This window comes from Pinus tabuliformis, chromosome 3_2, assembly GCF_031772625.1.
Source record: "Pinus tabuliformis cultivar Carrire ecotype Pingquan chromosome 3_2, CPIR1, whole genome shotgun sequence".
In the NCBI taxonomy this organism is placed as follows: Eukaryota; Viridiplantae; Streptophyta; class Pinopsida; order Pinales; family Pinaceae; genus Pinus; species Pinus tabuliformis.
The window spans coordinates 1,237,412,066-1,237,439,939 of NC_142302.1; the positions used below are offsets into that span (position 1 = coordinate 1,237,412,066).

At 39.5% G+C, this 27,874-nt stretch overlaps 1 protein-coding gene across 1 annotated transcript in view; it reads left to right on the plus strand.

The window, feature by feature from the left end:
* Positions 1-27,874, plus strand: part of LOC149185216 (uncharacterized) — a 241,839-nt gene that overhangs the window by 141,028 nt on the left and 72,937 nt on the right. The gene's annotated exons all lie outside the window — the stretch shown is intronic.

The window sequence follows — 27,874 nt, forward strand, 5'->3', positions numbered from 1 at the left end:
CTCCCATGTAGTGGAATTGGGTGACAACAAAAGCTATGCTGTTAGAGGCCTGGGATCTACATCATTAAAGCTGGACAATGGATCGAAGCTGCATCTCAACAACATTCTCTATGTTCCAGGTTTGAAAAAGAATTTACTTTCTATTTCTTGTTTAGAAGATAAAGGGGAAATAATTGCTTTTGTTGATGGAAAAGTATTGGTTTGGGGAAAGAACTCTAGTATTGACAAAGCTAGGGTTATTGGAGTTCGAGAAGGAAGTCTTTACCGAGTTATCACTCCATTTCCTCAAGCTCTTGTTCATATGGAAATAAGTCCCATTGAACTATGACATCGAAGGTATGGCCATCTTCATTATAGGGTCATCCCTACTCTTAGTGAATTGGTCAATGGCATTCCTGATATGAAGCTGGACCATGAAGGTGTATGCAAGGGATGCTCTTTGGGGAAGCATACTAGAAAACCATTTCATCATAGTGAATCTAGATCTAAAGAAATATTAGATCTCATCCATTCCGATGTGTGCGAGCCCATGTTTGACAAGACACTTGGAGGTCATCTCTACTATGTAACCTTCATTGATGACCTTTCAAGGAAGACATGGCTCTATCTACTCGAAACTAAAGATGAAGTATTTGATAAGTTCGAGTTTAGGGCTGAGGTGGAAGCCCTAACTGAAAACAACATAAAGATTCTAATGTCTGACAATGGTGGGGAATACACCTCTAAAGAGTTAATTGCATATCGAAAGGATGCGGGTATTAAGTGGGAGCTCATTGTTCCCTACTATTTCGAGAAAAATGAATTGGCCGAAAGAAAGAATAGTTCAATTGAAGAATGTATTAGAACTATGCTCCTTGATCAAGATCTACCGAAGTTCTTATGGGGTGAAGCAGCGATGACTGCCGTGTATGTTCAAAATAGAAGTCCTCATAAGAGTCTTGATAATACTACACCCGAAGAAGTATTCACAGGAAAGAAGCTGAGTGTGGATCATTTCCGCATATTTGGAAGTCCAACATATGTCCATGTTCTGAAGGACAAGCGAAAGAAGTTGGACTCGACAAGCATCAAGGGAATATTCGTTGGTTATAGTCTTTCCTCAAAAGCTTATAGAATCTACATAAAGGAGGGAAGATACATTGAAGTAAGCAGGGATGTCATATTTGATGAGAATCAAGCTTACAAGAAATCAAAGGATATTCCTATTGATTCTGATGACGAAGAAGTTCTTGTATTTGAAGAAGATGAAGTTCATGAGAACTCTACTCCAAATGATGAAGAAGAAGGACCAAGTGAGCCTATTCAATCGGTGGTTACCCCAACCACAAGGAAAGGGTCATATTGGTTGAGAGCTACATTAGAAGATGTTGAAGGACATGAAGTTGAGAAAGGGTCCTCCAGGGAAAGTAAGAAACTGAAAAGGTATTCTGGTTAGGCTGCATATATGACAAAGTTGATTGAAGCCGAACCATCTACATTTCAGGAAGCCGAACATGAAGAGGTTTGGAAGAAAGTTATGTAGGAAGAATATCAATCCATCATGAAGAATGGGGTTTGAGAAATTGTTCCTAGACCTAGTGACAAATCAGTTGTCACATTGAAGTGGATTTATAATATCAAACATGTTGTTGATGGAAGTATAGACAAGTACAAGGCAAGGTTCGTTGCAAGGGGTTTCTCTCAAAAGGAAGGCATTGACTATGAAGAAACATTCACACCTACTGTTAGGTACACTACCATTAAATCATTGGTTTCACAAACTGCTACAATGGGGTGGAATATCTATCAAATGGATGTTAAGACCACATTTTTGAATGGGACCATTGATGAGGAAGTGTACATCGAACAACCTGAAGGATTTGAAGTGAATAGCAGGGACTCTCATGTTTGTGGACTCAAGAAGGCTCTATATGGCTTGAAGCAATCACCAAGGGCATGGTGTGCAAGAATGGATGCATATCTTCTCAGGATTGGGTTCGTGAAGAGTACTGCTGATCCGAATCTATATTGTCATTATTCTACTATATGTGGATGATCTATTCATCACTAGTGTAGAATGAAGAATTCAAGAATGCAAGAAGATGTTGGTAGCGGAATTTGAGATGAAGGATCTAGGGTTGATGCACTACTACCTCGGTCTAGAAGTATGGCAAAGACCTGGGGAGATATATTTGGGGCAAGGAAAGTACATCATCAAGTTATTGCAAAAATTTGGGATGATGGAATCTAAGCCGATGGTTACTCCTATGATCACCAATCTCAAGAAGTTGAGAAGCTCCGACTTGAGTCTCGTGGATCCCACCTTATATCGAAAATTAGTGGGTTCCTTAATGTATCTGGTAAATACTAGGCTAGATATATGTTTTGTCGTGAACATTCTTAGTCAGTTTCAGTGGGAGCCTAGTCATGATAATTGGATAGTTGCCAAACATATATTGAGGTATCTTCGTTGCACTATACATCACTGTCTAAAGTATGATAGTAAGGAAGTCAAACTGATTGGCTTCACAAACTTTGATTGGAGTGGCACTGGGACCGATGGAAGGAGCGCTATCAGAGGATGCTTAAGTCTGGGAGTTGCTATGATCTCATGGATGAGTAGGAAGCAAGATCTCGTTTCATTGAGTAGTGCTGAGGCAGAATATGTGGCTGCATGTGAAGTAGGAAAAGAAGCTGTTTGGTTAAGGAAGCTTTTGACAGACTTGTTCGAAAAGTCTTTGGGTCCTACTGTGATAATCAAAGTTGTATCAAGATGTTTGGAGATCTCGTGTTTCATTTGAGGATGAAACATATCAATAATAAGTTCCACTTTATTAGGAACTTGGTGCAAGATGGGATCATGAAGCTAGAATATGCTTCGATAGACGAACAATTAGCAAACATTCTAACAAAGGCTCTTCCTAATAAGAAGTTCGAATATCTAAGGAACCTGTTGGGTTTGGTAGATATTAGTGATTGTATTGATGATCAAGGAATGGAAGAGATTTGTTGAGGCTTTGTGAGTGAAGCATTGCTTGGGGAGACATCAGGCAGGCACTATGTGTTGATGTCAGGAATCCCGGAATTGGAAAGGTGGTGTTGTTTTTTGAGCTTGGTTTATGAGTACACACTTGTATGTTTGGGTTGGTGGTTAGCAAGTAAGCCTGATGGTACCTAGAGGGGCTGAAAGCTTGAGTCCACCTTAGTCCCACCTGGATAGATTGCCCTGGTCAGGAATCTAGTCTATGGCATTGCGGTGCATAAATTGTTGAGCCACTGGTTGGATTGATTGCACTGGTTAGGAATCTAGTCCATGGCATTGTGGTGCCTAAATTGTTGAGCCACTGGTTGGATAGATTGCACTGGTTAGGAATCTAGTCCATGGCATTGTGGTGCCTAAATTGTTGAGCCACTGGTTGGATAGATTGCACTAGTTAGGAATCTAGTCCATGGCATTGTGGTGCCTAAATTGTTGAGTGATTTGTTGGATAGATTGCCCTCGTCAGGAATCTAGTCCAAGGCATTGCGGTGCCTAAAGGGTCTTCATGCTTTCATATAGTTTGAGATCTTCCATTGTATTTGTACATTATGAATACCTCCCTAGTTAAGAGGGTGTGTTGGAAAAAGTAACTATGTTCGGTCTTCAATAATGTACTTGAGTCATCATGTAATGTACTTGTAAAAAGAATAAAGAAAATAATTTTTATTATTGTAACAATGACTTATTAAAGCATGGGTTTCATGCTTGGGTCATCATCATCTTAGTCAGAGTCCCCATTGTAAACTCCTAGGATTAATATTGAATTTATAGAGTCATTGTACATTCAAAGAGACCCTTCTTGGTGTTGATTTTGGGTAGCATTGAATATGCTCTAGCCATGAAATTTGGTGGAGAGGCTATAAGACACATGAGATCTCCAAGACCCATAAATCGTTTGGAGAAATTCCACCCGGATGAAGAGATATTAAAATAATTAATATTTTTAATGAGTTCGAAGTCTAAACTTAGGAAAATTAAAATATTAATGTGTATTAATATAAAATGGGTGAGAAAGTTCTAAGTGACAAGGATCAAGCCTGTTCTAATCTTAACCGTTGATTTGTCAACAGGAAAATTGTAAGAGGCGACTTAAGGGTTAGTTGGAGACACACCAAGAGAGATCAAGAATTCGATTTTTTGGGGCAGGGTTCGCTGAGGAAATTGAGTTAGTGATCAGTTGCAGTGAGCAACAGTTCAATAAGGATTTCCATATTAGGCTAAAGAATACATAACAGAGAGGCAATGAAGTGCCGGGAGAGACAACGCATGCCCTAGAAGGGCTGACACAGAGGGCGTAGGAGCTGACGCAAAGGACGTAGAGGGCTGTAGAGGCTGATGCAGAAAGCCGTTGAGGCTGACACAAAAGTTGTAGAGGGCTTCAGAGGCAACACTGGGGAGATTCTGTGGGGTAGAATGGGAGCACATCAGCAGATTCTGAGCCGAGATAAGGTGATGCAGCTCCTGGAGGAGTGACGCAGTTCTTGAGCAATGCTTGGAGCAGCTTTCGCTGGCCAGCATAGGGAACATCTAGAGTCGCTGTGGGGTTTGATCATCCGGTTGTTGATTTGCCAGAATATCTGTCTTTGGATAGAGGTACTACTGCCAAGGATATTCTCTGTTAGGTGAGCCATTTCTGGCACCTTAGTTGTATTCACAAAATTTGTTTAATAATACAAACCATCTATATGCTACACCGGTTTTCCCAAATTGGGTTTTTCTTGGGACAATTGTCCAAAAATAATGGTGCCCCTCGTGTTATTGTGTCAGTTTATTTCAGTGCCTGATTTGTATATTTGTGAAGGCTGCAGTAGTGTTTACTTCGATGTTTATGCAATTAAATAACTTGTTAATGTGAAGAACACGTAGGAGATTGTAACTAGTAATTGCAGTAGGGGTTTCTGATGTGTTAGATTCAAAATTTTCACACTTGGGCTTTTGGATCATGTAAAAAGGTTTTGTATCAAGCAAAATATGAATTATGTGTCCTTCACATCATGTCGACGTAAGGAAGATCAAATCGGCCTAGAGACCGTCATTCGACCCCCAAGAAGGCTATATAAAGAAGGAAGTCGAAGTCATTTGGAAGCATCACTCTCACAAGCAATTCAATATCTTCTGGGAAGTGCTGGAGATGCGAAGTCTGCTGCTGGAAGGAGGAAAGAAGTGCGAGTTTGGGAGAGTCTCTAGAGAAGAGGAAATTCAAAGTTTTGGTGTTTCTCTCTCTCTCTGTTTCGTGGTTTGGTTTAGGAGATCGAAGTCTCCTAAGGTTTTGCTACCGCCGGAAGTTGCATGTTGCTGGGATCTGCTGTATAGTCGAAGTTGCTAGAAGAGGTCAAAGATCTTGGAGGTTGACTTGGTGTGGAGGGAAAGTCTGGTCTTGGTCTAGGGCGAAGAGTCTCAAAGATTACTATTGAAAGGAAGAATTACTTTGACTGGGTTTTCCCCTCGAGGGGGGTTTTGTCCTGGCATGTGCCTATATCTTGTGTCTCTTGTTTTTGTTAGTTTTTGGTAGCATTGGATGTGCTCTAGCCATGAAGATTGATGGAGAGGCTAAGGCACATGAGTTCTAAAGAATTCATAAACCGTTTGGGGAAATTCCACCCGGATTGTATTTTATTAAAATAATTAATATTTATAATGGGGTTCCTAAGTCTAAACTTAGGGAAATTAAAATATTAATGGGTATTAATCAAAATATGGGCGAGAATGATCTAGAAGGCAGATCGAGTTAAGTTTTAATCTTAGCCGTTGATTAAAGACTTAATCTCGTCTGTCGAATTCTCAACGAGAAATGTATAAGGAGGCTTGGGGTTCATTTAGGAACACACATGGAGAGAACGAATTGATCTGGAGTTCGATTTCTGGGGCTAGGAAGTTGAGAATTCGAAATGAGTGGTCAGTTGCAACAGAGGGCCAGGGATAGTTCAGGAGTACTGACAGAGAGGCAAAGAGAAGCTAGTGGAGGCAGTGCAGCAGCCAAAAGAACTGATGCTGGTCCAATCTGGGCCCACGCAGGTTTGATGTAGAGCCAGAAGGGCTAATGCAGAAGCTGCCCTCCATGCAGAAAGCCAGAACTGTCGGAACAACCAGGAAGGTTGATGCAGTGGGCAAAAGAGACAGTGCAGAGATGACGCAGAGCCTACGCAGGGCCAACACAGAGATAGCTGGGGTTAGCCAGTTTTGTTGTTGGATTAGCAAGAATCTACCGGGTGAAGTGAGGTAAAACTCACTCAGTTTTTCCACCATTGTATTTTCTCTGTCATTGGATTTCCTGGAGGGCATCCAACATTTATATTCAGAATTACTGCTCAATAATAGAAAACCCTTAGAGCTTCTGCACTGGTTTTCCCGCATTGGGTTTTTTTGGGGGACTATTTTGTCCAAAAATAACTGTCCTATGTATCTCGTTCTTTCTCAGTTTTTTGTTTCATGTAATCAAATATTAAATTAGTGTAGGCTGCAAAAGTAATTTGCTTCAGTATTCAGAGAATAATTTGATAATGTATATTAAAATCAAGTAGGAGAAGTAAATTCAGTTTTTGTTGCAGTAGGGGTTCCTTGAGGATTAGTTTTGTGATCTTCATGCATGTATAATTGCTTGATGAAAGATAAGATAGTAAAGAAGTAAAAGAAGCCAACACACAAAAGTAATTATCAAGATCGAAGAATCAAACCCTAATATAATATCTTTGATTTTTGAACACATCCTCCTTCGAACGAGCGCATAAAAATTGAACGCACAGTTTCCTAATCTGGGAGAGAATGCCTTTTGGTACCCAGGTGGGAGCTATCCAGTAAACTGGAATAACAATTAGAACTGATTTGATTAATACCAGTCTACCAACTCTCAAAAGCCACTTGAAGCTCCAATGTTTAATACATTTTTCAATTTTGGCCAACAACCATTTCCAATCATGCTTTTTGTAGGAATCTGGCTTGAGATGGAACCTCAAATATTTAAAACTATCCATAATAGGTTTTGCTTCAAAAGGGAGAACCGAGAGTACTCTACTAACCTCAGCCATCGAGAGGCGTTCATGAACTAAGTGAAAATTCTGAAGTATGGAATCCTACTGTAGTCACTGATATTATCTCTTCTATTTGTTAGATAATTAAACAAATTATTTGTAGTTTCTTACGGCAAATATCGAAATAAATACACTGCAACCTTCACAAATTAAATACTGCGGAAAAATAAATGCAAGGAAAATTAGAGAAATGCTAGTACACATTAACACAGTTATTTTTGGACAATCGTCCTTGGAAAAACCCAACTTGAGAAAATTGGTGCAACAAATGAGGGTTTCTTTATTATTCTTCAACAATAATTCATGTACAAGATATCAGACAACAAAAATAGAGAAAGAAACATTGAGAGAAATTTAGCATTAAATTTCTCACTCTCCACAGCGATTCTCTGACCCCGAAACGGACCCTCTGCCCTTACGCTGGTCTCACTGCGTCATCCTCTGCACAATGACTGCGCAGTGCCCTGATGAACTGCGTCCTCTCTCACGCTGGCCCTTCTAAAATTTATCCTGCACTCTCGGACTACTGCTGATGCCCTCTCTCTCTCTCTCCTGTAACTCACCCTCTGGCTCTATCTTCTTTTGCTGAACTTCAATCATTGAGAAAATCGATCTGCCTGGGCAATTGAGTATCTACATTGGTGTGTTCTCCATCTACCCATCTACTTCTTCTTATAATCTTCTGTTGGAGCACCAACGACCAAGATTAAAACGTAATCGATGGCCTAGATTAATTCTTTGTCGATCCGTGTGAGTTTCTAGATGATTCTCACCACATCTCAATTAATACTGATCAATTAACCATATTTCCTAAGTTTAGACTTAGGGAATAATTAAAAATTGGTTAATAATCTAATTGAGACACTTATGGGTGGAATTTCCAGAAGCGATTTGTGGGTTTTGTAGAACTCATTCATTCTAGCCTCTCCACAAAGTTTTGTGGCTAGAACACATCCGATGCTACAAAAACGAACACTCCCTCTTAGCAAGGAAAGTGTTCTAGTGGTGTTGACCCCTGTAACAACACCCTGCTTTGAATCATGTCCTATCACGCTATTGATGTCTGGCTATTGCTTCCCACCAACTACTGCGCAACTTTGATATGTGTTGCATCTGTGCTATTGCTGGGCCTGTTGAATTGCTGTCAACTACTGCATCTGCACTGCAACTCCCTCTCAACTGCTATTGCTGAGAATCCATCAATTTTTACTATTGAAACGGAGTCTCCACCATACCCATCTGTTCTCTAAACTGAATGAACTTAGCTCTCCCTAGAGCTTTTGTGAGTATGTTTGCTACTTGATCGCCTATGGGGACATACTGCAGCTGGACTGCCCCATGTTGAACACAATCTCTGATGAAATGACATCTGATATCAATGTACTTCGACTTATGATGAAATACTGGATTCTCAGAGAGTTTTATGCAACTCCGATTATCATAGTAAACACTAGTTGCTCCCATTTTCTTCTTGAACAAAATTACTAGCAATTTCCTAAGCCATATGGCCTTGCATGTAGCTGTGCTGGTCACCATATATTCTGCTTTTGCTGAGCTCAGTGCTACTGACTTCTTCTTCTTGCTGCACCAAGAGATCATCCTTGATCCAACACTGAAGCAGTACTTGAAGGTACTTTTCTTGCCCACTGAGCTACCTGCCCAATCAGCATCTGTGAATATGCTCAATCTGACGTCATCTCCTCGAGTATGTTTCAACCTGAGCACAACTGTTCCACGCACATACCTGAGAATGTGCCTAGCTGCTGCCCAATGTACCCTCTTCAGTTCCACCATGAATTGGCTAAGGGTATTGACAACGAAGCAAATGTCTAGCCTAGTGTTGACCAGATACATGAGTGACCCAATTAGCTGTCTGTACAAGGTGGGGTCAACTTCTTTGTCCCTTGATGCATCTATTTTCTTCCAGTTGGTAATCATTGGTGTTACCATGGGTCTGCAATCTTGCATTCTGAATCTCTTCAGAATTTCTGTAGCATATCTCCCTTGCCCAAGGAAGATCTCCCCATTCTTCTGCCATACTTCCAATCCTAGAAAATAGTGCATCAACCCCATATCCTTCATGTCGAATTCTGCTACAAGGTTCCTTTTGCAGTCCTTTATGAGCCTCGATGATCCTGTCAAAAACAGATCATCTACATATAAAACCAGAATGAGAGGCTCATTCTCCACCATCAGATAATAGAGATTGGGATCTGCATCACTCTTGATGAATCCCAACTGCTGCAAGTAACTATCAATTCGACCGTACCATGCCTTGGGTGCTTGCTTGAGCCCATATAGGGCTTTCTTCAATCTGCATACATGAGTGTGTTTCTCATGAGTTTCGAAGCCTTCAGGCTGCTCTATGTATACCTCTTCTTCTATCACCCCGTTCAAGAATGCTGTCTTGACGTCCATTTGGTGAATTTCCCATCCCATTTGTGCTGCTAGGGATATGACGGATTTGATAGAGGTATATCTGGCAACTGAGGCGAAGGTCTCCTCATAGTCCTCATAGTCTATTCCTTCCTTTTGTGAAATACCCCTTTGCCACGAATCTAGCCTTGTACTTCTCCGCAGTGCCATTTGCAGCATACTTGATCTTGTCGATCCATCGGGAACCTACAACTAATCTATCTCCTAGACGAGGCACTACCTCCCAAACATAATTTGTTATGATAGAGTTGTATTCTTCTACCATGGCATCCACCCACCCCTGATGCTGTGTGGCTTCTTGAAAACATGAAGGCTTTGCAACCTGAGCTACCAAGGCTTGATATCTCTCAAGCTGCTTGCGCTATCTTTTGTCTGTCCTAGGAGCTCTGACAAACTCCTCTGCGTTTCTCAAGGTTTGGCGCACTTTCATACTGGCTTTACCACTGGTGGTGGGAGGTTTAGTCAATTCCTCCTCTTGTTCCTGCTGCTCCGTCTACTGAGAACTTTCTGGATCTCCTACTCCTGAGGAGATGCTGGTACTGGTCACTGTACTCGATCCCTGCATTTGTCCTCCTGCTTGTCCAACTTCTTGTCCCTGTTGCTGGACTAACAAAACTTCTGCTGAGTGATCTCGAGATTTTCTAAAATCCCTGTCTTCCATGAACTTTGCATTCCGCCTTAATACAATCTTTTTACTACGAGGAATGTAGATCGTGTATGTCTTTGAGGTTTCACTATATCCTATGAGGAACGCCACACTCCCAAAGATCCTCAAATGACTTATTTCAGGCTTCTTCCTTGTGAAGACTCCTTCTGGCGTTTTCTTCCCCAATGCTCTATGAGGTGTGCTGTCGCACATAATGTTTAGGCATTGTGACAACGGCTCAGATCAGGGGCTGTCACCCTGATCCCTAATCTCTCCGTTTAAGCGATCTCCCTACAACAGGCTAAGGGGGGTAGACCCTACGGAAATGGAATGAAGGAGAACTAGTTGGGAACCAACCAGTTCGGGAGACACAATGAAGCGACCAAGTACTTGATTTAGCAAGACTTATAGGATTCGATTTAGACAATTGAAACCAGGGCCTTGTGTAGTCAACTATCTTGCTAAGTAATTTAGGACCAAGGACAAAATGGACAACGACTGCTAAGGAAAATGTTATTATGATGAAAAGAGATGCAAGATGCGATTAGCAAAGGGATGAGCGAGCAGTCTTGAGATAAGATCGTTTAATGTTTAAGTACTTAGTATAAATTAACCTTATGACAAGAGTACTTAATAAATGAAGAGACAACCCTATACAAGACAAAGTGCCAAATTTCCAAGGGCCAATAAGATATAAAAGATGCCCACAATACAATTGCTCAAGTAAATGATCACAAAATGTAAGCTCTTAAAGTAAGATCACTAATATGCCCAAAGTTCACAATAACCATAAACCAATAATGACATTAATGGTAAGAGAGAGAACTAGAGCATTTACCCACGGTGTTATTATTATCCAATGACAATTATTCAAGATAGAAACAATAAGATCATCAATGCTCCTTTACTTAGACAATTAGGATTCTTTCGAGATAATGCCAATGACAATTTGATTCCTCAATGCCAATTATTTAGGAGATATTCAATTGAAACATGAGATGCAATTATATCGATGGGTCTTTAAGTTAGGAACATTCAAATCTCAAGTGCCAGTGTAAATTTATCATTCACAAACAGATATAAGCGATGAAATCATACCAAGGCTCCTATACCAACATAGAATATCAATATCCAATGAGTAATAGGATGACAATGAGTTACTATGCATGCAATTTAGATATTGAACTTAGATTTCAATGCCAAAAAACATACCATAACTTTGCTGCTGCAAACATTCACTTTCACAATGAACTTAAAGTGCTTTAAATTTCAGAGATTATATTATGACAACAGTAAATTCTCGGTGAGTTTAAGATGTCAAGCAATTGCTAAATCAGCAAGCAAAAAATGTCAAAACAGTGCTGACCTAATTAGCCTTTTCAACATACCCAAGAAGATGCAATTTCAGATTATGAAAATTATAGGACAGCAAACATTAAAATATCAGTCCCTAGAATTTGCTTCAGCCTTACTAGTGATGAAAACAGTGATTAAAATGACTGGAACAACAGTATATTAAATTTATTTTCATCGCTTTAAACTTCAGAAATGCATTCAGGACAACAAGCTTATATGTGTGTAATCCTAATTCAGAACTCAGAAAATATCAAGCATTTAAACTTAAAACCCAATGTCAATAACCACTAAAACTTGCTGAAGTAAGAATGCAAAAAATCACCCAAAAGCACCTAATTTTCAGAGATTTGCATTTAAAACAGCAGTGAGTTCTTTAGGGACAGCAATGAACCAAATTAGTGCAAGTATGTAAAACAGTCCCAAAATATTCAATTTGATATGTGCAATCCAAATTCAGAATTTAGAAAATAAGTGTTTAAACTTGACGCTACTAACCATGCCAAACCTTGCTGCAAAAAATATTCACTTTCAGAATGAAGTAACAATACTATTTTTCAGAAATAATGTTTATGACAACAACTTATTATTTTGGGACAACAGTAAGCCTTAGATGCCAAACTAATGAAAAATATGTCAAACAGTTCCCAATCAATTGTTTCTCAGAAAATATTGAATTTAGATGCAAATTTTTGTTATGATTAAACTTCAGAAAGCAAGGAGACAGTCATTCAAATTGTAGTTTTTTACTCAGTGATTATCTTTGTCAATGTGCTTAATGTCACTACTTAAATTAATTAGCTTAATGTATTGGACAACGAAAGAAATAGAGGTTAGAAAATGAAACCTGAGGCCCTAGGCCTTGAAGTTTTTTATCCAAAATCTTCCAGCAATGAGAAAATCTGAAAATCACCAATTTCTACCCATGGTTCTCTTCAACCTCAGTTCAAATCTGAATGGCAAAATCGGAAACCCTCATCCAAACTCATATTTTTTATTTTATTTTTGCAATTTTGTATCTCAGAAATTCATGAAACTCCAGATCTGAAATTTCACTGAATGATTCTTATATTATTTGGCCTTGCAAACAAAAATGTGACTAGATTTTGCCCTCCAGGACCTAGATCTATCTTAAAAGCCAAAACTTTCTTCAAGTAATCTCAGATCTGAAGATTTTAATGAAAGACCTTATCGTTTCTTCCCTGCAAACAAAAGTTTGAGTCTAGATTTTTCTCTCCAGGGTCTAGATCTAGCTTAGATCTGAAGATCTCCTTGGCTGATTTCTCAAATCTATTCCTGCACAAGTGAAATGAGAGAAACCCAATATGTACAAAAATAGAGAAAATCCAAAAAACCCAAGTGTTAAAATTCAAAATAATGTTACAAAACTTCAGATCTACACAAGTAAATAACAAATCTTGCCCTTCAGGGCCTAGATCTATCTTAAAAGCTATGTTACCAAGATACGAATACGGATACGGGTCCAGATCCAGATCCCCCAGTTTTTTGAAAATCTAAGAGCCGGATACGGCAAGGATACGTCACGTACAAAAAAATAAAAATAATAATATTTTTAAAATTAAAAAAAACACTTTAGAGTTCAAAAATCAAATACTCCATTGAACCATCAAACACTTTTAGAACCAAAACCATTAGATATATTATCAATATGAAGACTGAAACACTGAAATGATGCATCATCCGTCATACAAAGTAACAAAAAGGATCATAATATCATAAATGATAATAGTAAATACATTTACATATCTTCAAATGGATCTCTATTTTCGGCATATTGCAACTCTACATCATGAATAGATGATGGGGGACCTGGAATGTAGGAAGTTGCATCAGTAGGCTGGACTGGTGGTGGAACAATATCCTCAAGTAGGTTGAGGTGAGTCATGGCATTTAGTGTCAGGCTCAAGTCAGAGATCTCAGGCTCCACATCCCACATCATGCTCGAACCTTTTTAATACTTTGGTTCAACATGTGATAGAAGACGGAGGTTGGAATGAACATAAACAAGATCCTCAACCTTTGCCGCTTCCAACCTGTTTCGCTTCACTGAATGAATGAAGCCATATGTACTCCAATTCCTCTCAGCTGATGAGAAACTAGCAACCTGTGATAATAACTTGGTGGCTAAAGTAGAGAGATGAATGCTATCCCCACTATGGAAGCCCCACCATGGATCAAGATGTCCTTGATCGTCCATAGCTAATGGATCTGGAAAGAACCTGTAGACTGTACAAACCCTCCAAATTCTTGGCGGACTTCCATTGCAACTCCCATATCTCTATAAATTTTCCTCAAAGCTGTTTTGTATCCTTGTACCACTTCAGAATCCTTGTTTGGCGCTGTTCTACCTGGTAAAGACAAAACTTTGGAATGATAGTATTTAGGGTGCAATGCATATGCCAAAAGGTGTAATGGTGTGGTCATTTTGTTCCACCTTTCTGTAACTATGTCCTTTACTAAATAATAGAATGTTTCATCAGGGTGATTTTCATTTGCCCTGATAATTTCCCTTATCCCCTCCAACATACTATCAATATTTTCATAAACTTCCCCCAAGCAAGGTGTATCTGTATCAAATGCCCTGATCAAGGTCAAGATTAGTTCAGTGAACCATAAAAGGTATTGGACCTTGTCCCACCATGCATCATCAAGAATGATGGACTTGATTTTTTGCCCTCTATTAGAAGTGGAAGTCCTCTATGATTCCCAAAGAGGGTCGATGACCATTGCTTGTAATGCTTGTCCACCTCCACAAGCCTCTTTATGACAAGAGTGTGGGAGGAAAAACGAGTTTCAGCAACCTACAAGTTTCAAAAAGTACAAAAGTCAAATCTCAAATTGAAATGAGAAATCATATATGAATTTGCAATTAAAAGAATTTTCAATACAAATAATATTGATTAAAAGAAAATACCTTTAGTAGCTCCAACTTTGAAAAATCTCTATAAATGGCCCAAGACATTGAATGATTGATTATGAACATTTGGATTTCCTTTGCTGCTACATATATTTCATTAATCCATTCAATCTCTTGGCAAGCATAAGGTTCAATGAATGTACCGCACATGGAGTTCAAAAGATGTGATCATATTGACCCTCCACAATCAAACCTGCAGCTTTACAAACCTGTGCATTGTCCGTAATGACTTGGACAACATTATGTGGCCCCACACTTTCTATTGCCTCAATAAGAATTGTGGATATAAAAGATGCACCTTTCTCTATTCCACTGCAATCAACAGCCTTAAAAAACATTGCCCCTTGGGGGCATACTGCAACAACATTAATTAATGGACAGTTTCTTTGATCTCTCCATCCATCAGAAATGATGGACACCCCCGTTTCTGCCCATGTATCCCGGATTGCCTGTAGTCGTCTATCCACAGATTGTCTTTCTGATGCCAACAAAGTAGTGCAGACCTTTTCATATCCAGGGCTTTTGTACCCTTTCGACGCTTCATTAACTGCTTTAATCATTTGTTGCCAATAAGGGGAATGCACCAAATTGAATGCTAGCCCATTTGCATAGATGTAACGAGCTACATGTTCATCAACTATCTCTCTACCTTGATTATTGAATGCTGCTTCAAGAGGGCCTAGAGTGGGCCTTTTATTAGTTGTGGCAGTAGGCCTAGATGGCAATGGAGGCCTAGTTGTAGAGCTTTGCAAAGGGTATTTTCTCTTAGCATGCTTCCTATCAACAACGTATTACAAATATGCATAGAATTGTATTTTTCCAGGACTGAAACCTTTGCCAAGTTTGCCATTTGCATCTTTTGGCCCGGTGCATACTTGCACCCCTGTGTTAGTTTGACTAGTGAGATGGGCCTTCACTCTAGTATATGAGTTATTTTTTATATCTTGGCATTCATTGCACTTCCATTTAAATGAACCACCTTCGAGATTTTTTCCAATAATCTCCACATACTGCCATAGAGGAGATTTTGGGTCTGTCTTGATGATTTCCCCTTCACTCTGCGCGTGCTGTGATGGCTCCATAATGATATATAGATTACGTTACTCACTACTGCATATAAAATTCAAAATATAATGTATTAAAATTTAATAATTATCCATATACAATTTGAATTAAATAACATATATATATCAATACACAATTAGAATTAAATAACATATATATACAAAAACTAAAATATATATGAAATTTTAAATATTCATGTGAAAGCTACATATATATATTATTATTATAATATTATGTATATATGAAATTGAAATATCAATACACAAAAACTAAAATATATATGATTTGAATTTCTTTTAAATGTTCATTTGAAAGCTCCATTTATATATATATATATTTCAAATTATCAATACATAAAAAAAGGGAGGAATATACATAATGGCACAGAATGGGTAAACCGTAAACGTTGATAATAACCGGTTTTCAAAACAGGTTGCTAGTTCAAAACAGGTTTTCAAAAAAATTAACCGGTTATCGTTTCTAAATAGTAAATAATGCGGCTGTGGTTATCGTTCGCGGCTGTGGTTATAACTTATCGTTTCTAAATTATAAATTATAAAACACTGCTGTGGTTATCGTTTAAAAATAGTGCGGCTGTAGTTATATAAAAAATGCGGCTGTGGGAAAGATTTCAGGCTTCAACACATTGAAATGGCGGTAATATAAAAAAGTTAAAATACCTTGCGCGGTTTCTTGGTCTAGCTGACACACATGTTGAAACTTGAACTTGAACAGCCCTGAACGACAAACGTTGGGCCTTGAAGAAACGCTGAAAGCTAAATGACAAATGTTGGGCCCGGAAGGAATGCTGAATGCTGAATGCCAAACACTGAAAGCCTATTCTGTTCCACCTGTTGGGTGCATTGCCGACCAAAGAGGGACCACCTAACTTTAACTAGCATAAAAAGCGAAAACCCTAAACTCCAACACATACACCCATTTTAATTTTTAACTTTTTTCGGGTTTCAGAATTTGGGCAAAAGTTATGCGGGTTCCAGCTTTATAATAGACATACGTTTCTGGCGAGGAGGAGCCGTTTCCAAAAAGTGCACATCCGCCACCTGTCGTATTTGGCACGTATTCCTGCGTATCTGGATCCGGATCCGGATCAGATCCGAGGATACGGAGATCTTTGCCCCTCTGCTGCCGGATCCGGTAACGTAGCTTAAAAGCCAAAACTTTCTTCAAGTAATCTCAGATCTGAAGATTTTAATAAAAGATCTTATCGTTTCTTCCCTGCAAACAAAATTTTGAGGCTAGATTTTTCCCTCCAGGGTCTAGATCTAGTTCAGATCTGAAGATCTCCTTGGCTGATTTCTCAGATCTATTTCTACACAAGTGAAAGGAGAAAAACCCAATAATCAATATGTACAAAAATAGAGAAAATCCCAAAAACCCAGGTGTTAAAATTCAAAATAATGTTACAAAACTTCAGATCTACACAAGTAAATAACAAATCTATACAAATAATTTACAGATCTATATAAATAATTTACAGATCTATCAGATATGAGGAGTATGAGTCCAACTCCGCTCCTATATCTGTAGATCTAAGGCTCTTTCTAACCAGATCTAACTATTTAGCACAATTTTTTGAAGATAAATAATTTTATAAAGTTTAGGTATTAGCCCATGATTTCTCAAATCTATTTCTGCACAAGTGAAAGGAGAAAAACCCAATAACCAATATGTACAAAAATAGAGAAAATCCAAAAAATCCAAGTGTTAAAATTCAAAATAATGTTACAAAACTTCAGATCTACACAAGTAAATAACAGATCTATATAAATAATTTACAGATCTATCAAATATGAGGAGTATGAGTCCAGCTTTGCTCTCAGATCTGTAGATCTAAGGCTTTTTCTAACCAGATCTAACTATTTAGCACAATTTTTTGAAGATAAATAATTTTTTAAAGTTTAGGTATTAGCCCATAAAATCCCTACAAAATATATTTCGTTAGATAATCTTGGAGTTTTAATCCAGAAGGTTCTATGCCCAAAATATCTGAATAAAGATGACTTCTACACACTTAAAATATAAGCCTGTAAAATTAATAGAGATGTAAAATAACGATTAAATCTTCAAAGATTGGAGATACTTGCCAATCAAATATAATTCTTAACGCTATCTTAAAACCCAACAATTTAAGCAAAATACCTGTAAAATAAATTGATCTAAAGAGCTATTAACCGACAACTTATAAATAAGATCAACAAAAAATTAAACACACGTTACCATAAGATACCAGAGATAAACACTTCCATCAAGTGAAACACCAAAGACTTTGCGTTGTATTATTCCATAAATGTTTACAAAAGCTTCAAGAGCTAGTACACAATCAAAAGATCGAATGATTTCAAATGACAAATGACCTCTAATTTATAGATTAATTTTCCAATGGCTAGTTGGCTTGATCTCGGTCAAAGTAATCTCGATTGTTAAAAAATATTTAATTATCTTTTAATCTCTTTCGTTGAAATTATTTTATTTTTTGAGGAAAATCGAATTTTAATCAACTCAAAATTAATTATTTTGAGTTGATTTCATAAAAAAATTGATTTTGATTTAACTACCAAAGGCCCAAGGGTCCAAAATCTCTTGAAATTTTCAATATTCCCTTGGTCGGGACCTCCAAAAATTAATTTCTCTGGGACCCACGAATTTTTTAATTTGGAGAATTAATTTTTCCTAGGACACAAAATTAATTAAATTTTTGGCTTAGGATTTTAATTTATTTTTGCCAGAAAATTTAATTAACTTAAATTTGACTCTAATTAATTAAATTTCTGGCTTATGATTTTTTTAATTTATTTTTGTCAGAAAATTTAATTAATTGACACATGAGGGGATTAATAATTTTTCCAACCTTCTAATATTTAGCCATGGTGTCTAATTATGAGGGACCATGCACTAAATATTTTTTACATGAAGATTTTACATTTTAATACATGAAGGGGGAAAACCTGTTCGTTATAGACCCTCAACATTTACCCATTTTTGCGACACAAAAAATATAATCTAGTAGACCAAGTGACTTGTAATAAAATAATTTAGCCAATTAGCTAAAATTATTCCCAAGTCACTTTTACAAAGACTCGATCTAAAATGCTAGGACTCGCTTAAGATCTTGACGACAAAATCCACCGTAGCTTTGGGGTGTGGGAGGAGGGAACTACTCTGTTGATCATTTGTGTCTAGAGACACAAACGAATCAGTGAGACAAAAAACTTCATAGAATGGAAATCGTCAACAAAAAGATAGGTTTACCTAGGCTGTTACATAAAGACGTGGTCATACTAGGATTATTTACATTATACATATGCAGAATGGGTTGACATCTTTATGAAACTGTCGACTAATGATGAAATCTGAAAGGCATGAAATCTGAAAGGCACGAACACTCGAACATGATAGATCCCTTTTGCGAAAAAATGGGTGTACTACTATGGGGTCGTTGGCACAGAGTCAACAAGGTGTTCTGTTGTGAATGTACACTAGTGTGTTACATGCCTTAGCCCATAGAAATCTAGGCAAATCTTGGTCATATAACATAGCCTTTGCAGCACCAACTATTGTTCTGTTCTTTCGTTCCGCTACTCTGTTCTGCTGAGGGTTGTATGGAGCTATCCATTCTCTTTTGATGACCTCTTGTGCACAAAAACTTTGAAGTCTTTATCAATGTATTCTCCACCATTATTTGAATGCAACACCTGGATCTTTTTCCCTGTCGTGTTCTCTACGAGTGCCTTGAACTCTCTGAACCGATCAAAGACCTCATCTTTGGTCTTTAGAAAATAGATCCAGGTCTTCCTGGAATGGTCATCAATAAATGTGACAAAATATTCACTTCCACTAATAGCTTTGGTGGACATAGGGCCGCAAATATCTGAGTGTATCAATCCCAACATGCCTTTTGCTCTGCTATCACTTCTGGGAAATGCTGCCTTAGCGTACTTCCCAAGTACGCAACCTCTACAAATGTCGTTGTGCTCAGTACTGAGAACTGGAACACCTATCACAGTTTCTTTGAGCATCCTAAGTGCTCCATGGTGTAAATGTCCCATCCTCCTGTGCCATAGTTCGTTCAGCTCCTTCCCACTGCTATTGTCCTTGCCTATCAGTGCCATTGGAGAATCAATCTGCAACCTGTATAACCTGTTGCTTCTAGCTCCAATCTGTCTCACCTTCTTCCAGCTAGAGTGTTTGACATACACTTTCTTCCCCACAAAGTGTACATCATACCCCTTGTCCTGCAATTGGGACACTAAAATTTGGTTCACACCAAATCTTGGCACATGCAGTACATTAGTAGTGTGAAAATTCCTCAACAGGGATCCCTAATGCAACAACTGATGATATTACTCCTATTTGTTAAATTTCTGTAAACAAATTACTATTTGTTTCCTACGGAAAATATCGTAATACATACACTGCAACCTTCACTTAATTAAATGTTATGCGGAAATAAGAGACTGAACAAGAAAGAAAATACAATACAATTGGCACTGTTATTTTTGGACAAATGTCTCGGGAAAAACCCAACGCGGGAAAATCGGTGCCACAATTCTGAGGGTTTATTATTATTAAGCAGTAGCAAATTCTGAATGCATCTCTGAATACCTCTCAGGTTATTCAGTTACAGAGAGAGAAATACTGGCAAAAAGATTTGTGAGATTACCTCACACAATCACTGAGAAAAATCCCAGCTGATCTGGACACTGGATGAGGTGCCTCTGGTAGGCCCTGCGCTGCCTCTACGCAGTCTTCACGCACTCCCTGCGTCAACCTCTCTAGGCACTGCTTCACCCAATGTGCTGATCGATTTGTTGCCCAAAGTCTCTGCGCTCAGCCTCTCGGTCTCACACCTCGGCTCCCGACTTCTGAAACTGACTCTATCTAGCAAAGTCTCAGACTCTCTCTCACCCTCTGCGCTGCCTCTATGTGGCCCTGCGTCAACCTCTGCGTCTGGGCTACTGGATCACTCTTTGCCTCTCTGTTGATGATTCTCCCACTGAGAAAACCTCTCTCTCTCCAGATGCTATCCGTGCCTCTCAACTACAAGAAATCTCCTCGATTAGGACTTCCTCTTGAGAACTTCTCACTTCAGAAATTCGATCTCTTGATCTCGGTGTGTTTTCCAATCAAGCTTCGTTAGATAATCTTCTCATTACATTCAATGGCCCAAATTAAAAGCTAATCAATGGCTAAGATCATTTTAGCTTGATCCTCGTCTTCTTCTCGAAGTTACACCCACAATTAGATTAATACCCATTAATATGTTTAATTTCCTAAATTTAGAGTTTGGGTCCCATTAAAAAATATTAATTATTTTAATAAAATTGTCTTTGGGTGGAATTTCCCAAAACACTTTATGGGTTCTTTGGAATACATGTGCCCAAGCCTCCCTGCAAAATTTGAGGCCTAGAGCACATTCGATGCTACCCCAAATCAACACTCCCCCTTAGTGAGGAATGTGCTCTAGCAAAATGCTGTTACATACTGCTTTGTCTCTGAAGCAATGTCTGACATGTTGTCCACCAACTACTGCGTTGCTACTGCAACTGTACTGTCGTTGACACTGCCACTGTCAATACTGCATCCGTACTACAACTCCCTCTCAAGTGCTGCATATGTGTTGCTAGCATTGCCACTGCACTACAAACTGTTGCTGAGAGCAACGGAAAAACATCCAAAATTACTGAACTAATTGTGTTCAGTATGATACCACGTGAATGCTGAAGCCTGACTGTTGCTAGTCTCTACACTGACCCTCTGAATATACTGCGCTGCTGACCTCTTCTCTGTGCCATCTGCACTGCTATCAACTTTGCTCTGCGCTACTCTCTGGCGCTCCTAGCCACTGCAATTCTCCTCGGCACTCCTCGGCACCAACCGACACTAGTCCATCCTGCCACTACTGATCTGGGCTCACGTAGCATGGTATTGATCCGAGAGGTGGACTCCTCAAGGATCCTTCCCATCTGTAGCTCTTTCAAACTACAACTCCAAATCAACTCACCTCCCTCTTGGAGGTATCTCGGTTGTCATGGTGAACTCCTCTTCGATCTTCGCGGGCGCAACCTTCAGATCGTGTTTCTCATCCTTGTCCTTCTTCCTGAGAGGACACTGTGTAGCATAGTGACCCATCTCACCACAGCTGAAACACTTGATCTTCGAGACGTCCTTCTTACATCTCCCTTGCTCCTGCTGTTCCTTCGATGCAAGGGCTGCATTATCCTCTTCCTCCTCCTTGGGCTTCGACCCACTGCTGTTGTTGCTTTCGTCAAGTTTGACCCTGACTAAGTCTCTCCTTAGATCCTCTTGTTTTAGAGTTGCCCACATTTCATTCCAATTCGGCAATGCTGCTCTGCCAAGATAGTCTGGACAAAAACTTGCCACTCATCTGAGACAGAATTGAGGGCTAGTCTAACCAACTCTGAATCCTAAGGTGAATGCCCTGCAGTACACAACTCATCACGAGTTTCCTTCAGCTTTGTGAGGAATGGATCCACACTCTACCCTATCTGCATTTGAGCAGATCTCAACTTCTGCTCCAAGTACATCTTCCGCTGCTCGGAAGATCCTTGATATAACATGGCCAAGGCATCCCATATCTCCTTGGCAGTCCCTCTACTAGCAACGTGACACACCACGTGATCCTTGACTCCATCCAGGATCATCCTATTGGCCTTCGCCATTTCTGATCTGTACTTCTTCAGTGGATCTGCATCTGCAGAGACAACCACCACGCTGTCGACATAAGTCTTGAGGGCATGCTCATCTAGAAAGAATGACATTCTAGCCTTCCTGATGACGTAGTTGGATGCTTCGTCCAATCTGACCTGATCCCTCAAGCCAATGGTTGCCATATTTGCCAAAAATGTCGAAAGTCTCCTCTCTACTTCTCACTGTTGCTGCTCAGCCAATGAGAAAACAGACTTCTCGGCGGGAAGTCTGTTGAGGAAAAGTTCCCTCAAGGTGCTTCTCTTCTCTCTTCTGGTGTTTTTCAGCACAACAATCTGCCTGCTGAAAATTTGTATCCCACCAGCTCTCTCACGCTGAGGCTTCAGTGCTGCTTCCTCTGCCTCGACAAAAATTCTATTTGGAAGCCCTTCTCTCCGTCGATTCACTTAGAGAGAGACTACCTCGAATTTTCAACCCTCCGGCTAAGAACTGCGCAAACCCTTTGGGGTTTCGAACTGCTGCCTCTTGCAACTTTTCGATCTCCCACTTCTGCTCAGCGTTGGGTTCTCTGGCATTGCTCTTCTTGTTCCACCTGCAGCTCTGATTCCATGTGAAAATTCCTCAATAGGAATCCCTACTGCAACAACTGATGATATTACTCCCATTTGTTAAATTCGTTTAAACAAATTACTTACTGTTTCCTACAACAAATATCGTGATTCGTAATACATACACTACAACTTTCACTTAATTAAATATTATGCGGAAACAAGAGACTGAGCAAGAAAGAAAATACAACACAATTGACACTGTTATTTTTGGACAAATGTCCTCGGAAAAACCCAATGCCGGAAAACCGGTGCAACAGTTACGAGGGTTTATTATTATTAAGCAATAGCAAATTCTAAATACATCTTTGAATACCTCCCGGGTTATTCAGTTACAAAGAGAGAAATATTGGCAGAAAGATTTGTGAGATTACCTCACACAATCACTGAGAAAAATTTCGGTTGAGCCAGACACTGGATGAGGTGCCTCTAGAAGGCCCATACGTTGCCTCTGCGCAGTCCTTACATAGTCCCTGCGTCAACCTCTCTAGGCATCGCGTCACCTAGCCCATTGATCGATTTGCTACCCGGAGTCTCTGCTCTCAGCCTCTTGGTCTCACAACCCGACTCGGCTTCTAAAACTGACTCTATCTAGAAAAATTTCAGACTCTCTCTCACCCTCAGCACTGCCTCTGCGGGGCCATGCGTCAGCCCCTGCGTTTGGGCTGCTAGATTACTCTCTGCCTCTCTTTGCTGATGATTCGCCAACTGAGAAAATCTCTCTCTCCGGATGCTATCCCTGCCCCTCAACTGCAAGAAATCTCCTCTATCAAAACTTCCTCCTGAGAATTTCTCACTTCAGAAATTCGATCTCTTGATCTCTCAGTGTGTTTTCCAAATGACCCTCAAGCTTTCTTAAATAATATTCTTGTTGACATTCAACGACCCAGATTAAAAGCTAATCAATGGCTAAGATCATTTTAGCTTGATCCTTGTCTTCTTCTAGAAGTTACACCCACAATTAGATTAATACCCATTAATATTTTTAATTTCCTAAGTTTAGACTTAGGGTCCCATTAAAAAATATTAATTATTTTAATAAAATTGTCTCTGGGTGGAATTTCCCAAAACACTTTCTGGGTTCTTTGGAATACATGTGCCCAAGCCTCCCTGCAAAATTTGAGGCCTGGAGCACATCTGATGCTGCCCAAAATCAACAAGTAGCACTGGTGCTGGTTCCTGTTTCAGTTTGAAACTCTATGGTGCCTCTCCCTATCGGAGTACATTTAGTTCTGTTCCCCATAGTGATCTGGAAGTCCATTTGCTCCTCCTGATAGCTAGAGAAATATTCTCTAACTCTCATCATATGAGATGAAGCTCCACTATCAATATACCAGATACCAGATGATGCTGAACCTAACAAGCACGCAAATTCATCTTCCAATCTGGAAGACAATTCTGAGGCTTCTTGATTGCTGATTCTATCCATGACTTTTTTGTGCTATTTCTCCTTTCCTTTTCAACGCTGATTTTGCTGCTGCAAAATGCTGCGTCCTAGCTGGAAATCTGCTCTGCAAGGAAATTGCTGCAACTCCCTCTGCCTCTGGTAATCTTCGATCTGGAAAATTTTATTCTCTGTCGACTCTCTCAGAGAAATAATTTTTCCTCAAAAATTGACCCTCTTGGCCCCAAGGGACTGCGCTGCCTCTTGAGGATTTCGAACTGCCGCCTTTGCAGAGATTCAAAATTCTCTTCCCTTCTGCTACTGAGCTCTCTGACTTACGATTTGTGCTTTGATACCATGTGAAAATTCTGAAGTATGGAATCCTACTGCAGCAATTGATATTATCTCTTCTATTTGTTAGATAAATTAAACAAACTATTTGTAGTTTCTTACGATAAATATTGAAATAAATACACTGCAGCCTTCACAAATTAAATACTACGGAAAAATAAATGCAAGGAAAATTAAAGAAATGCTAGTACACATATAAGCACATTAACACAGTTATTTTTGGACAATTGTCCCTGGAAAAACCCAACTTGGGAAAACTGGTGCAACAAATGAGGGTTTCTTTATTATTCTTTAGCAGTAATTCATGTACAAGATATTGGACAACAAAAATAAAGAAAGAAACACTGAGAGAAATTTAGCATTAAATTTATCACTCTCCATAGCAATTCTCTGACCTCGAAACAGACCCTCTTCCCTTACACTGGCCTCACTGCGTCATCCTCTGTGCAGTGACTACGCAGTGCCTTGGTGAACTGTGTCCTCTCTCATGCTAGTCCTTCTAGAATTTATCCCGCACTCTCGAAGTACTGTTGATGCCCTCTCTCTCTCCCCTGCAACTCATCCTATGGCTCTATCTTCTCTTGCTGAACGTCAGCCACTGAGAAAATCGATCTGTCTGGGCAACTGAGTATCTGCACTGGTGTGTTCTCCATCTACCCATCGACTTCTTCTTATAATATTCTGTTGGAGCACCAACGACCAAGATTAAAACATAATTGATGGCTAGATTAATTCCCTGTCGATCCGTGTGAGTATTTAGATGATTCTCACCACATTCAATTAATACTGATTAATTAACCATATTCCCTAAGTTTAGACTTAGGGAATAATTAAAAATTGGTTAATAATCTAATTGAGACACTTCTTGGTGGAATTTCTAGAAACGATTTGTGGGTTTTGGAGAACTCATTCGTTCTAGCCTCCACAAAGTTTCATAGCTAGAACACATCTGATGCTACAAAAACTAACATAGAGGATTTCTGAGCATTGATACACATCCCGGTGGCTTTGAGAAACAAATCAAGAGAATGTTTCAGCTGTTGTATATCACCTCTAGATCCTTCACTGAACAGAAGGATGTCGTCAACAAACAAGAGATGGGTGATATACAAATTTATTGCTACTTTGATTCCTTTAACTTCTCCTCTTCGTTTAGCAACAAGAATCAATTGACTTAATCATTCTGCCGCAAGTAAGAAGAGTAGTGGAGACAGAGGGCACCCCTGTCTGAGCCCTCTCTGACTGTGGAAAAAAGGGGATGCAACACCATTGATAAGGACAACAAAACTCACATTTGATATGCATCCCATGACCTAATTGATGAAGCCAATACTGAAGCCCAAATGAGTAAGCAAAAGGCGCAAATATAACCAGCTGATTTTGTCATAGGCCTTTGAGAGATCAATTTTAACTATCAGACCTTTTCTTTTGCTCCTCTTGATGCATGCATAGATTCCTGAGCAACCCCTATGGCTTCATGGATTTGTCTGCCATCAAGAAAACCAAATTGTTCCTTAGAAATATTTCTAGAAAGAATTGGTTTCAGTTGGATAGCAATGATTTTGGCAATAATTTTATAGAGACAGTTACAGAGTGAGATGGGCCTAAAGTCCTCAAAATTTGTAGGATCATCTGTTTTAGGGATTAAAGCAAGAAAGGTAGAGTTGAAAGGTTCATAAACATAGCCTCTGAGCCTAGATTCCTCCACCACCCTAGTAAGCTCTTCCCTTATAAGCTCAAAGAAGTGTTGAAAGAATTCAACCGTCCAACCATCAGGTTTTGGACTCTTGTCTTTCTGCATTGATTTAATTACCCCTTCAACTTCACCTTTTGAAACAGGAACCATGAGCATATCATTCTCTTCCTCCTCTGCATATCTAGGGAACAATTGAGCCACCCAGATGACTTCTGCAATTGTAGCTTCTTCTGGGGCTCTAAACAAGCCTTTAAAGTGATCTCTTCCCAGAGTCGCCAACTCATCAAAATATTTTGCTGTTCCCCCATCTGCCTGTTTCATTTCCCAAATAGTGTTAATATTTTTCCTGCCCTTTGCATAATTTTGAAAAAACTTAGAGTTTTCGTCCCCAACAGCTAGCCAAATAGCTCTGCTTTTGAGCCTCCACTGTTCTTCTATGTCATTAAGAATCTTTCTTTTTGAGGTTTCCAACTATTTTATCCTCTCCTTTTTCTCCTCTGTCTCGTATCCATCCCCCTCCAGGCTTTCCATGGATTCAAGTGCTTCATCAATACGTTTTAACTCAGCTTCTTCCCTAATCTTTTTTTCTTTTGCCCAAATGATTGTTGCCTGTTTCATTCTTTTAAGATTTTCCATAAAGATCTGAGCTAAAGAAGAACCCTGATCATGGTCTAGAGGCCTCCAAGTGGCTTTGACTAAATTGTTGTAGCTAAGATCTTTGAGCCAAGCAGGATTAAATTTAAAGGGTGAACTAGGCTTCCTACTGGTCCCTTTCAGCTCCAGGATGATAGGAAAGTGGTCTGAATCACCTCCTGATCCAACCCACTGCCTAGAAAAGGGAATTTGATTAACAAGGTCCTCCTCCATAAAAAAACGATCCAATCTCTTAGCCACCCTTGCTTCACCCGAGTGCCTGTTTCTCCAGGTAGGTCTGGATTTGATCAGATTTACATCAATAAGCTTGCCCATCATGAGTTTGTTCACAAAGAAATTAGCCAGGGGATCTGCTTGAGCCAAAGGCCCCCATGTCTCAGACATGCCCAACGAAAAATTGAAATCCCCCCACCACCAAATTGGAGGATTTCATGAAAGATTTAGAGAACAGGGCATTCCAGAAAGAGGCCCTGTCCTGACACGACCTGTAGATGTTGAGGAGGGAGAGCTCTGTGCATAATTCTGAAGAATAAACCTCAGCCCCCAAAACCAGATCCGATCCCCAGGAATTTAACAGCTTAATACTACTATCTCTAAAGCCCAGGGTTAGGCCCTCGGATCTTCCCTTTGCATCGGCTGTCATGAAAGACCAGTCCGACAGCAGTTTACAAAGAGAAGTCATCACAATCTCTTCATTCCCAAGGGTTTCTTGAAGCATGATAATGTCAGGACTGTAGTTTCTGAATAATTCTTTTAAAGCTAGCTTCTTACGGGTGCTAGCCAACCCTCTGCAATTGAAGGAGAGAACAAACATTTCGTGACCACAACAGGGGGTTGCGCTGCTCTAAATAATTGTTTTCCATTGGCTATATCCAGTTTTGCTTTTAGCTGTGCCTTAGATAAATTTGATTTCCTACCTCGAGTCTTACGAGGCATTGAAGGCTCCTGGAAACCCCCCAACCCTCCTACAGTAGCTAAAGAGAGGTCCCTTTTGTCCCAAGGATGCAGG